Source organism: Arachis hypogaea, chromosome 1 (assembly GCF_003086295.3).
Source record: "Arachis hypogaea cultivar Tifrunner chromosome 1, arahy.Tifrunner.gnm2.J5K5, whole genome shotgun sequence".
Lineage (NCBI taxonomy): Eukaryota > Viridiplantae > Streptophyta > Magnoliopsida > Fabales > Fabaceae > Arachis > Arachis hypogaea.
The window spans coordinates 36,892,424-36,904,759 of NC_092036.1; the positions used below are offsets into that span (position 1 = coordinate 36,892,424).

Sequence of the window (12,336 nt, forward strand, 5' to 3'; positions counted from 1 at the left end):
TTCACAAATCAATTAATCCCCGGTAATGAATCCAAAAACTTGGTATTCAGTACCATGGCATAAACACAACTTCGCACAACTAACCAGCAAGTGTACTGGGTCGTCCAAGTAATAAACCTTACGCGAGTAAGGGTCGATCCCACAGAGATTGTTGGTATGAAGCAAGCTATGGTCACCTTGTAAATCTTAGTCAGGCAAACTCAAATGGGTATGGTGATAAACGCATAAAACATAAAGATAAAGATAGAGATACTTATGTAATTCATTGGTAGGAATTTCAGATAAGCGGATGAAGATGCCTTCCCTTCCGTCTCTCTCTGCTTTCCTACTATCTTCATCCAATCCTTCTTACTCCTTTCCATGGCAAGCTTAAGCAAGGGTTTCACCGTTGTCAGTGGCTACCTCCCATCCTCTCAGTGGAAATGTTCAACGCACCCTGTCACGGCACGGCTATCCATCTGTCGGTTCTCGATCAGGCCGGAATAGAATCCAGTGATTCTTTTGCGTCTATCACTAACGCCCCACCCTCAGGAGTTTGAAGCACGTCACAGTCATTCAATCATTGAATCCTACTCAGAATACCACAGACAAGGTTAGACCTTCCGGATTCTCTTGAATGCCGCCATCAGTTCTAGCCTATACCACGAAGACTCTGATCTCACGGAATGGCTGGCTCGTTTCTCAGACGAGCGCTCAGTTGTCAGGTGATCAACCATGCATCGTGTATCAGGAATCCAAGAGATATTCACCCAATCGAAGGTAGAACGGAGGTGGTTGTCAGTCACACGTTCATAGGTGAGAATGATGATGAGTGTCACGGATCATCACATTCATCAAGTTGAAGAACAAGTGATATCTTAGAACAAGAACAAGCGGAATTGAATAGAAGAACAATAGTAATTGCATTAACACTCGAGGTACAGCAGAGCTCCACACCTTAATCTATGGTGTGTAGAAACTCCACCGTTGAAAATACATAAGAACAAGGTCTAGGCATGGCCAAATGGCCGGCCTCTCAATGATCTAAGATAGCATCAGAACAAAGATAACTACCCCGATCTGATCTAAGAACTAGATGTCCAAAGATGAAAATACAATAGTAAAAGGTCCTACTTATAGAGAACTAGTAGCCTAGGGTGTACAGAGATGAGTAAATGACAAAAAAATCCACTTCCGGGCCCACTTGGTGTGTGCTTGGGCTGAGCATTGAAGCATTTTCGTGTAGAGACTCTTCTTGGAGTTAAACGCCACCTTTGGTGCCAGTTTGGGCGTTTAACTCCCATTCTTGTGCCAGTTCCGGCGTTTAACGCTGGAATTCCTGAGGGTGACTTTGAACGCCGGTTTGGGCCATCAAATCTTGGGCAAAGTATGGACTATCATATATTGCGGGAAAGCCCGGGATGTCTACTTTCCAAAGCCGTTGAGAGCGCGCCAATTGGGCTTCTGTAGCTCCAGAAAATCTACTTCGAGTGCAGGGAGGTCAGAATCCAACAGCATTTGCAGTCCTTTTTGGTCTCTGAATCAGATTTTTGCTCAGGTCCCTCAATTTCAGCCAGAAAATACCTGAAATCACAGAAAAATACACAAACTCATAGTAAAGTCCAGAAAAGTGAATTTTAACTAAAAACTAATAAAAATATACTAAAAACAAACTAGATCATACTAAAAACATACTAAAAACAATGCCAAAAAGCGTACAAATTATCCGCTCATCACAACACCAAACTTAAATTGTTGCTTGTCCTCAAGCAACTGAAAATCAAATAAGATAAAAAGAAGAGAATATTCAATGAATTCCAAAAACATCTATGAAGATCAGTATTAATTAGATGAGCGGGGCTTTTAGCTTTTTGCCTCCGAATAGCTTTGGCATCTCACTCTATCCTTTGAAATTCAGAATGATTGGCTTCTTTAGGAACTTAAAATCTAGATAGTGTTATTGATTCTCCTAGTAAAGTATGATGATTCTTGAACATAGCTACTTATTGAGTCTTGGTCGTGGCCCAAAGCACTCTGTCTTCCAGTATTACCACCGGATACATACATGCCACAGACACATAATTGGGTGAACCTTTTCAGATTGTGACTCAGCTTTGCTAGAGTCCCCAATTAGAGGTGTCCAGGGTTCTTAAGCACACTCTTTTTGCCTTGGATCACAACCTTATTTCTTTTCTTTTTTTTCTTTTTCTTTCTCTCTCTTTTTTTTTGAAATTTTTTTTTAAATCACTACTTTTTCTTGCTTCAAGAATCATTTTTATGATTTTTCAGATCCTCAGTAACATGTCTCCTTTTTCATCATTCTTTCAAGAGCCAACATTCATGAACCACAAATTCAAAAGACATATGCACTGTTTAAGCATACATTCAGAAAACAAAAGTATTGCCACCACATCAAAATAATTAAACTGTTATAAAATTCAAAATTCATGCAATTCTTCTCTTTTTCAATTAAGCACAATTTTTTATTCAAGAAAGGTGATGGATTCATAGGACATTCATAACTTTAAGGCATAGACACTAAGACACTAATGATCACAAGACACAAACATAGATAAACATAAGCATAATTTTCGAAAAACAGAAAATTAAAGAACAAGGAGATTAAAGAACGGGTCCACCTTAGTGATGGTGGCTCTTTCTTCCTCTTGAAGATCCTATGGAGTGCTTGAGCTCCTCAATGTCTCTTCCTTGTCTTTGTTGCTCCTCTCTCATGATTCTTTGATCTTCTCTAATTTCATGGAGGATGATGGAGTGTTCTTGGTGCTCCACCCTTAGTTGTCCCATGTTGGAACTCAATTCTCCTAGGGAGGTGTTTAGTTGCTCCCAATAGTTTTGTGGAGGAAAGTGAATCCCTTGAGGAATCTCAGGGATCTCATGATGAGTGGGATCTCTTGTGTGCTCCATCCTCTTCTTAGTGATGGGCTTGTCCTCATCAATGGGAATGTCTCCCTCTATGTCAACTCCAACTGAATAACAGAGGTGACAAATGAGATGAGGGAAGGCTAACCTTGCCAAGGTAGAGGACTTGTCCGCCACCTTATAAAGCTCTTGAGCTATAACCTCATGAACTTCTATTTCTTCTCCAATCATGATGCTATGAATCATGATAGCCCGGTCTATGGTAACTTCGGACCGGTTGCTAGTGGGAATGATTGAGCGTTGAATGAACTCCAACCATCCCCTAGCCACGGGTTTGAGGTCATGCCTTCTCAATTGAACCGGCTTCCCTCTTAAATCTCTCTTCCATTGGGCGCCCTCTTCACAAATAACTGTGAGGACTTGGTCCAACCTTTGATCAAAGTTGACCCTTCTAGTGTAAGGATGTTCATCTCCTTGCATCATAGGCAAATTGAATGCCAACCTTACACTTTCCGGACTAAAATCCAAGTATTTCCCCCGAACCATGGTAAGCCAATTCTTTGGATCCGGGTTCACACTTTGATCATGATTCTTGGTGATCCATGCATTGGCATAGAACTCTTGAACCATTAAGATTCTGACTTGTTGAATGGGGTTGGTAAGAACTTCCCAACCTCTTCTTCGGATCTCATGTCGGATCTCCGGATATTCACCCTTTTTGAGTGAAAAAGGGACCTCGGGGATCACCTTCTTCAAGGCCACAACTTCATAGAAGTGGTCTTGATGCATCCTTGAGATGAATCTCTCCATCTCCCATGACTCGGAGGTGGAAGCTTTTGCCTTCCCTTTCCTCTTTCTAGAGGTTTCTCCGGCCTTGGATGCCATAAATGGTTATGGAAAAACAAAAAGCAATGTTTTTACCACACCAAACTTAAAATGTTTGCTCGTCCTCGAGCAAAAGAAGAAAGAAGAGAGTAGAAGAAGTAGAAATGAGGAAGAAGGGAATGGCTTTGTGTTCGGCCAAAGGGGGAGAAGTAGTGTTTAGGTTGTGTGAAAATAAAGGAGTGAAGATGGGTTTATATAGGAGAGGGGGAAGGGTAGGGTTCGGTCAATTGAGGGTGGGTTTGGGTGGGAAAGTGGTTTGAATTTGAATGGTGAGGTAGGTGGGGTTTTATGAAGGATGGATGTGAGTGGTGAAGAGAAAGATGGGATTTGATAGGTGAAGGGTTTTTGGGGAAGAGGTGTTGAGGTGATTGGTGAATGGGTGAAGAAGAGAGAGAGTGGTGGGGTAGGTGGGGATCCTGTGGGGTCCACAGATCCTGAGGTGTCAAGGAAAAGTCATCCCTGCACCAAATGGCATGCAAAAATGCATTTTTAGCCATTTCTAGCGTTAAACGCCGGGCTGGTGCCCATTTCTGGCGTTTAACGCCAGCTTCTTGCCTTTTTCTGGCGTTTAACGCCAGTCTGGTGCCCCTTTCTGGCGTTAAACGCCCAGAATGGTGCCAGACTGGGCGTTAAACGCCCAACAGCTAGCCTCACTGGCGTTTAAACGCCAGCACGCTCTCCTCCAGGGTGTGCTGTTTTTCTTTCTGTTTTTTATTCTGTTTTTGCTTTTTTCATTGATTTTGTGACTTCTCATGATCATCAACCTACAAAAAAATATAATAACAAAGGAAAATAGTCAAAATATAACATTGGGTTGCCTCCCAACAAGCGCTTCTTTAATGTCAGTAGCTTGACAGTGGGCTCTCATGGAGCCTCAGAAATGCTCAGAGCCATGTTGGAACCTCCCAACACCAAACTTAGAGTTTGAATGTGGGGGTTCAACACCAAACTTAGAGTTTGGTTGTGGCCTCCCAATACCAAACTTAGAGTTTGACTGTGGGGGCTCTGTTTGGCTCTGTTTTGAGAGAAGCTCTTCATGCTTCGTCTCCATGGTGACAGAGGGATATCCTTGAGCCTCAAACACAAAGGATTCTTCATTCACTTGAATGATCAACTCTCCTCTATCAACATCAATCACAGCCTTTGATGTGGCTAGGAAGGGTCTGCCAAGGATGATGGATTCATCCATGCACTTCCCAGTCTCTAGGACTATGAAATCAGTAGGGATGTAATGGTCTTCAACTTTTACCAGAACATCCTCTACAAGTCCATAGGCTTGTTTTCTTGAATTGTCTGCCATCTCTAGTGAGATTTTTGCAGCTTGCACCTCAAAGATCCCTAACTTCTCCATTACAGAGAGAGGCATGAGGTTTACACTTGACCCTAAGTCACACAAGGCCTTCTTGAAGGTCATGGTGTCTATGGTACAAGGTATTGAAAACTTCCCAGGATCCTGTCTCTTTTGAGGCAGTTTCTGCCTAGACAAGTCATCCAGTTCTTTGGTGAGCAAAGGGGGTTCATCCTCCCAAGTCTCATTTCCAAATAACTTGTCATTTAGCTTCATGATTGCTCCAAGGTATCTAGCAACTTGCTCTTCAGTGACATACTCATCCTCTTCAGAGGAAGAATACTCATTAGAGCTCATGAATGGCAGAAGTAAATTCAATGGAATCTCTATGGTCTCATTTTGAGCCTCAGATTCCCATGGTTCCTCATTGGGGAACTCATTGGAGGCCAGTGGACGTCCATTGAGGTCTTCCTCAGTGGCGTTCACTGCCTCTCCTCCCTCCCAAAATTCGGCCATGTTGATGGCCTTGCACTCTCCTTTTGGATTTTCTTCTGTATTGCTTGGGAGAGTACTAGGAGGGAGTTCAGTAATTTTCTTGCTTAGCTGACCCACTTGTGCCTCCAAGTTTCTAATGGAGGACCTTGTTTCAGTCATGAAACTTTGAGTGGTTTTGATTAGATCAGAGACCATGGTTGCTAAGTCAGAGGTATTCTGCTTAGAACTCTCTGTCTGTTGCTGAGAAGATGATGGAAAAGGCTTGCCATTGCTAAACCTGTTTCTTCCACCATTATTATTGTTGAAACCTTGTTGAGGTCTCTGTTGATCCTTCCATAAGAGATTTGGATGATTTCTCCATGAAGGATTGTAGGTGTTTCCATAGGGTTCTCCCATGTAATTCACCTCTTCCATTGAAGGGTTCTCAAGATCATAAGCTTCTTCCTCAGATGAAGCTTCCTTAGTACTGCTTGGTGCATTTTGCATTCCAGACAGACTTTGAGAAATCATATTGACTTGTTGAGTCAATATTTTGTTCTGAGCCAATATGGCATTCAGAGTGTCAATCTCAAGAACTCCTTTCTTCTGACTAGTCCCATTGTTCACAGGATTTCTTTCAGAAGTGTACATGAATTGGTTATTTGCAACAATTTCAATCAGCTCTTGAGCTTCTGTAGGCGTCTTCTTCAGATGAAGAGATCCTCCAGCAGAGCTATCCAAAGACATTTTGGATAGTTCAGAGAGACCATCATAGAAAATACCTATGATGCTCCATTCAGAAAGCATATCAGAAGGACACTTTCTGATTAATTGTTTGTATCTTTCCCAAGCTTCATAGAGGGATTCTCCTTCCTTCTGTCTGAAGGTTTGGACTTCCACTCTAAGCTTACTCAATTTTTGAGGTGGAAAAAACTTTGCCAAGAAGGCATTGACTAGCTTTTCCCAAGAGTCCAGGCTTTCTTTAGGTTGTGAGTCCAACCATGTCCTAGCTATGTCTCTTACAGCAAAAGGGAATAGCATAAGTCTGTAGACCTCAGGGTCAACCCCATTAGTCTTGACAGTGTCACAGATTTGCAAGAATTCAGCTAAAAACTGATGAGGATCTTCCAATGGAAGTCCATGGAACTTGCAATTCTGTTGCATTAGAGAAACTAATTGAGGCTTAAGCTCAAAGTTGTTTGCTCCAATGGCAGGGATAGAGATGCTTCTCCCATAAAAGTCGGGAGTAGGTGCAGTAAAGTCACCCAGCACCTTCCTTGCATTGTTGGCATTGTTGTTGTTTTCGGCTGCCATAGGTTCTTCTTCTTTGAAGATTTCTGTTAGGTCCTCTATAGAGAGTTGTGCTTTGGCTTCTCTTAGCTTTCTCTTCAAGGTCCTTTCAGGTTCAGGATCAGCCTCAACAAGAATGCTTTTGTCCTTGCTCCTGCTCATAAGAAAGAGAAGGGAACAAGAAAATGTGGAATCCTCTATGTCACAGTATAGAGATTCCTTTAGGTGTCAGAGGAAAAGAAAAGTAGAAGACAGAAGTAGAAAATTCGAACTTATCAAAGAAGATGGAGTTCGAATTTTGCATTAAGGAATAGTGTTAGTCCATAATTAGAAGGATGTGAGAAGAAGGGAAGTAATTTTCGAAAATTAAGTAAAAGATTTTGAAAACATTTTTGAAAAACACTAATTGATTTTCGAAAATGAAAGTGGAAAAGAAATCAAGTGATTTTTGAAAAATATTTTGAAATTAGAAATCAAAAAGATTTGATTGAAAACTATTTTGAAAAAGATGTGGTTAAGAAGATATGATTAGTTTTAAAAAGATGTGATTGAGAAGATATGATTTGAAAAACATTTTAAAAAGATTTGATTTTGAAAATTAAAAACTTGGCTAACAAGAAAAGATATGATTCAAACATTAAACCTTTCTCAACAGAAAAGGCAACATACTTGAAATGTTGAATCAAATCATTAATTGATAGCAAGTATTTTTTAAAAATAGAAAGAAATTGATTTTGAAAACATATGATTGAAAAGATATGATTTGAAAAAGATTTGATTTTGAAAAAGTTTGAAAACTGAAAAAAATCTGCATTAAAAACAAAATCTTCCCTCTTGTGCCATCCTGGCGTTAAACGCCCAGAATGGTGCACATTCTAGCGTTTAACGCCCAAAACTATACCCTTTTGGGCGTTAAACGCCCAACCAGGTACCCTGGCTGGCGTTTAAACGCCAGTCTGTCCTTCTTCACTGGGCGTTTTGAACGCCCAGCTTTTTCTGTGTAATTCCTCTGCTGTATGTTCTGAATCTTCAATTCTCTGTATTATTGACTTGAGAAGACACAAATTAAAAAATATTTTTGGATTTTTAATAATAAGGAAAAATCAAAATGCAACAAGAATCAAATATCAATGCATGCAGGACACCAAACTTAGCAGTTTGTATACTATTGACACTAATGGGAATGCATATGAGACACATAAACACTCAAGTCAAGAGAATTCAAAGATCAGAGTCAGAAATCATCAAGAATTATTTGAAGATCCTTAAGACACATGAATGAATGCATGCAATTGACACCAAACTTAAAATGAAACACTAGACTCAAACAAGAAACATACAATATTTTTGGATTTTATGATTTTGTAATTTTTTTTGTGATTTTCGAATATTAAGTGGAAAAAGAAGATAAAGGTATCAAAATTCTTAATGAGAACTCCAGGAATCATGCAATGTTTAGTCTAAGACTCCGGTCCAGGAATTAGACATGGCTTCACAGCCAGCCAAGCTTTCAAGGAAAGCTTCGGTCCAAAACACTAGACATGGCCAATGGCCAGCCAAGCCTTAGCAGATCACTGCTCCAACAGCAAGATTGATAAAAATCAACAAGCTCTTGTGATGATAAGTTGAAACCTCGGTCCAATGAAATTAGACATGGCTTCACAGCCAGCCAGACATCAACAAATCATCATGAAACTCTAGAATTCATCTTCAAGAATTCCGAAAAAAAATACCTAATCTAAGCAACAAGATGAACCGTCAGTTGTCCAAACTCAACAATCACCGGCAACGGCGCCAAAAACTTGGTGCTGTTGCCGGATCAGAAATTTGGCACTAATGTTACCGGACCAAAAGCTTGCCGAAAACTCGAACAATCCCCGGCAATGGCGCCAAAAACTTGGTGCACGAAATTGTGATCACTACTTTTCACAAATCAATTAATCCCCGGTAATGAATCCAAAAACTTGGTATTCAGTACCATGGCATAAACACAACTTCGCACAACTAACCAGCAAGTGTACTGGGTCGTCCAAGTAATAAACCTTATGCGAGTAAGGGTCGATCCCACAGCGATTGTTGGTATGAAGCAAGCTATGGTCACCTTGTAAATCTTAGTCAGGCAAACTCAAATGGGTATGGTGATAAACGCATAAAACATAAAGATAAAGATAGAGATACTTATGTAATTCATTGGTAGGAATTTCAGATAAGCGGATGAAGATGCTTTCCCTTCCGTCTCTCTCTGCTTTCCTACTGTCTTCATCCAATCCTTCTTACTCCTTTCCATGGCAAGCTTAAGCAAGGGTTTCACCGTTGTCAGTGGCTACCTCCCATCCTCTCAGTGGAAATGTTCAACGCACCCTGTCACGGCACGGCTATCCATCTGTCGGTTCTCGATCAGGCCGGAATAGAATCCAGTGATTCTTTTACGTCTGTCACTAACGCCCCGCCCTCAGGAGTTTGAAGCACGTCACAGTCATTCAATCATTGAATCCTACTCAGAATACCACAGACAAGGTTAGACCTTCCGGATTCTCTTGAATGCCGCCATCAGTTCTAGCCTATACCACGAAGACTCTGATCTCACGGAATGGCTGGCTCATTTGTCAGACGAGCGCTCGGTTGTCAGGCGATCAACCATGCATCGTGTATCAGGAATCCAAGAGATATTCACCCAATCGAAGGTAGAACGGAGGTGGTTGTCAGTCACACGTTCATAGGTGAGAATGATGATGAGTGTCACGGATCATCACATTCATCAAGTTGAAGAACAAGTGATATCTTAGAACAAGAACAAGCGGAATTGAATAGAAGAACAATAGTAATTGCATTAACACTCGAGGTACAGCAGAGCTCCACACCTTAATCTATGGTGTGTAGAAACTCCACCGTTGAAAATACATAAGAACAAGGTCTAGGCATGGCCGAATGGCCAGCCTCCCAATGATCTAAGATAGCATCAGAACAAATATAACTACCCCGATCTGATCTAAGAACTAGATGTCCAAAGATGAAAATACAATAGTAAAAGGTCCTACTTATAGAGAACTAGTAGCCTAGGGTGTACAGAGATGAGTAAATGACAAAAAAAATCCACTTCCGGGCCCACTTGGTGTGTGCTTGGGCTGAGCATTGAAGCATTTTCGTGTAGAGACTCTTCTTGGAGTTAAACACCACCTTTGGTGCCAGTTTGGGCGTTTAACTCCCATTCTTGTGCCAGTTCCGGCGTTTAACGCTGGAATTCCTGAGGGTGACTTTGAACGCCGGTTTGGGCCATCAAATCTTGGGCAAAGTATGGACTATCATATATTGCTGGAAAGCCCAGGATGTCTACTTTCCAAAGACGTTGAGAGCGCGGCAATTGGGCTTCTGTAGCTCTAGAAAATCCACTTCGAGTGCAGGGAGGTCAGAATCCAACAGCATCTGCAGTCCTTTTTGGTCTCTGAATCAGATTTTTGCTCAGGTCCCTCAATTTCAGCCAGAAAATACCTGAAATCACAGAAAAATACACAAACTCATAGTAAAGTCCAGAAAAGTGAATTTTAACTAAAAACTAATAAAAATATACTAAAAACTAACTAGATCATACTAAAAACATACTAAAAACAATGCCAAAAAGCGTACAAATTATCCGCTCATCAGCTGCACCGGTCGAGATCCTGGATAGACAGCCAACTTGTGACACATTAGCGTCGGGTCGATACCTGGCATGTCTGCACCTTTTCACACGAAGAGATCGACGTTATCTCGCAAGAATTGTATTAGTAATTCTTTTAAATCTCCTTTTAGGATTGTGCCGATATTGGTTGTGTTTTTTGGGGTGTCTCCGATCTGAATCTTTTCTATCTCGCCTTTTGGCTGGGGATGAAGTCCTTCTCGTCGATGAACTCCGCCCAGCTTGATTGTGTGGAACTCTTCTTCTTTGCCTCTGAGGTTTAGGCTTTCGTTATAACAGCGATGTGCCATCTTTTGGTCTGCTTTTATCGTGGCTATCCCATTTGGGGTTGGGAACTTCATACATAGGTGTGGGGTCGAGACTATTGCGCCGAGTTGTTTGAGTGTTGTCCGTCCTATGAGAGCATTGTAAGCTGAACTTACATCGACTATGATGTAGTCTATTTTCAGGGTCCTGGATTGGTCCCCTTTTTCGAAGGTTGTATGTAGCGGTATGTGTCCGAGTGGTTGAACTGAGGTATCTCCTAGCCCAAACAGGCTGTTTGGATATGCTTTAAGTTCTTTTTCTTCCAAGATGAGCTTGTCAAAGGCTGTTTTGAATAAGATGTCGGCAGAACTCCCTTCGTCTATCAAGGTGCGGTGTAGGTTGGCGTTTGCCAATATGATGGTGATAACCATGGGATCATCGTGTCCTGTGATGATGCCGGATGCGTCCTCTTTAGTGAATGTAATTGTCGGAATGTTGAGTGCTTTCTCCTCTCCCTCGACATGATATACTTCTTTGAGATATCTTTTGCGAGAGGATTTGGAGATCCCACCTGCTGTGAATCCGCCGTGTATCATGTGGACATGTCTTTCTGGTGTTCAAGGTGATCGTTTTGTTCGTTCGGTATCTTCATCCCTTCGTCTCTTTCTTTGATCATCATCTCGGGTGGCCAGGAATCGATCTAATTTTCCTTCTCTCACCAATTTTTCTATGATGTTTTCTAGGTCGAAGCATTCTTTTGTGGAGTGTCCTCGGACTCGATTGTATTCACAATATTCCTTTTGGTTTCCTCCTCCCCTTTTGCCTTTGAGTGGCCGTGCGGGGGGATTTTTTCTGTATGGCAGACTTCTTTGTATATCTCGACCAGAGATGCCCTGAGAGGGGTGTAGTTATGGTATTTTTTGATTTTCTCCCCTTGTCGATCTTCTTTTCTTTTGGATTCCTTGTCTTTGTCTCGGTAGGAGGCCCCCGATTTTGAAGCGTTTTCCTCCATGTTGATATACTTTTCTGCTCACTCCTGCACTTCGTCTAAGGAGGTCGGGTACTTTTTTGATATAGATTGGCTGAAAGGTCCCTCTCGTAGGCCATTGATGAGTCCCATGATGGCGACCTCTGTTGGTAAATTTTGTATGTCCATGCATGTTTTGTTGAATCTCTCCATGTAGCTGCGGAGGCTCTCCCGATCTCCTTGTTTGATCCCTAGTAAACTGGGGGCGTGCTTGGCTTTATCTTTCTGAATGTAGAATCTGGCTAGGAATTTTTTGGCTAAGTCATCGAAGCTTGAGATGGACTTCGGGGGTAGATTGTCGAACCATCGGATTGCTGTCTTTGTGAGAGTTGTTGGAAAGGCTTTACAGCGAATAGCATCTGGGGCGTCGGTAAGGTACATTTTGCTTCTGAAGTTGCTGAGGTGATGGTTGGGGTCCGTGGTGCCATCATACAGGGTCATATCCGGGAGTTTGAAGTCTTTGGGAATTTTGGTTTTCATGATTTCCCTAGTGAACGGGTCTTGCTCTTTGTGTGAATTTTCCTCGAGATTATCCCGGGGGGCTTTTGATTTGAGATCGGCTTCCAATTGCTGTAGTTTTTCTTCCAACTC

The 12,336-nt window shown here is 41.7% G+C and overlaps 1 non-coding gene across 1 annotated transcript; it reads left to right on the forward strand.

The window, feature by feature from the left end:
• Positions 1 to 6,307: 6,307 nt before the first annotated feature.
• On the forward strand, positions 6,308 to 6,415 carry LOC112716294 (small nucleolar RNA R71). Its single transcript, XR_003160271.1, has one exon. It is a non-coding gene; the product is annotated as a small nucleolar RNA R71 (small nucleolar RNA).
• Positions 6,416 to 12,336: the final 5,921 nt, after the last annotated feature.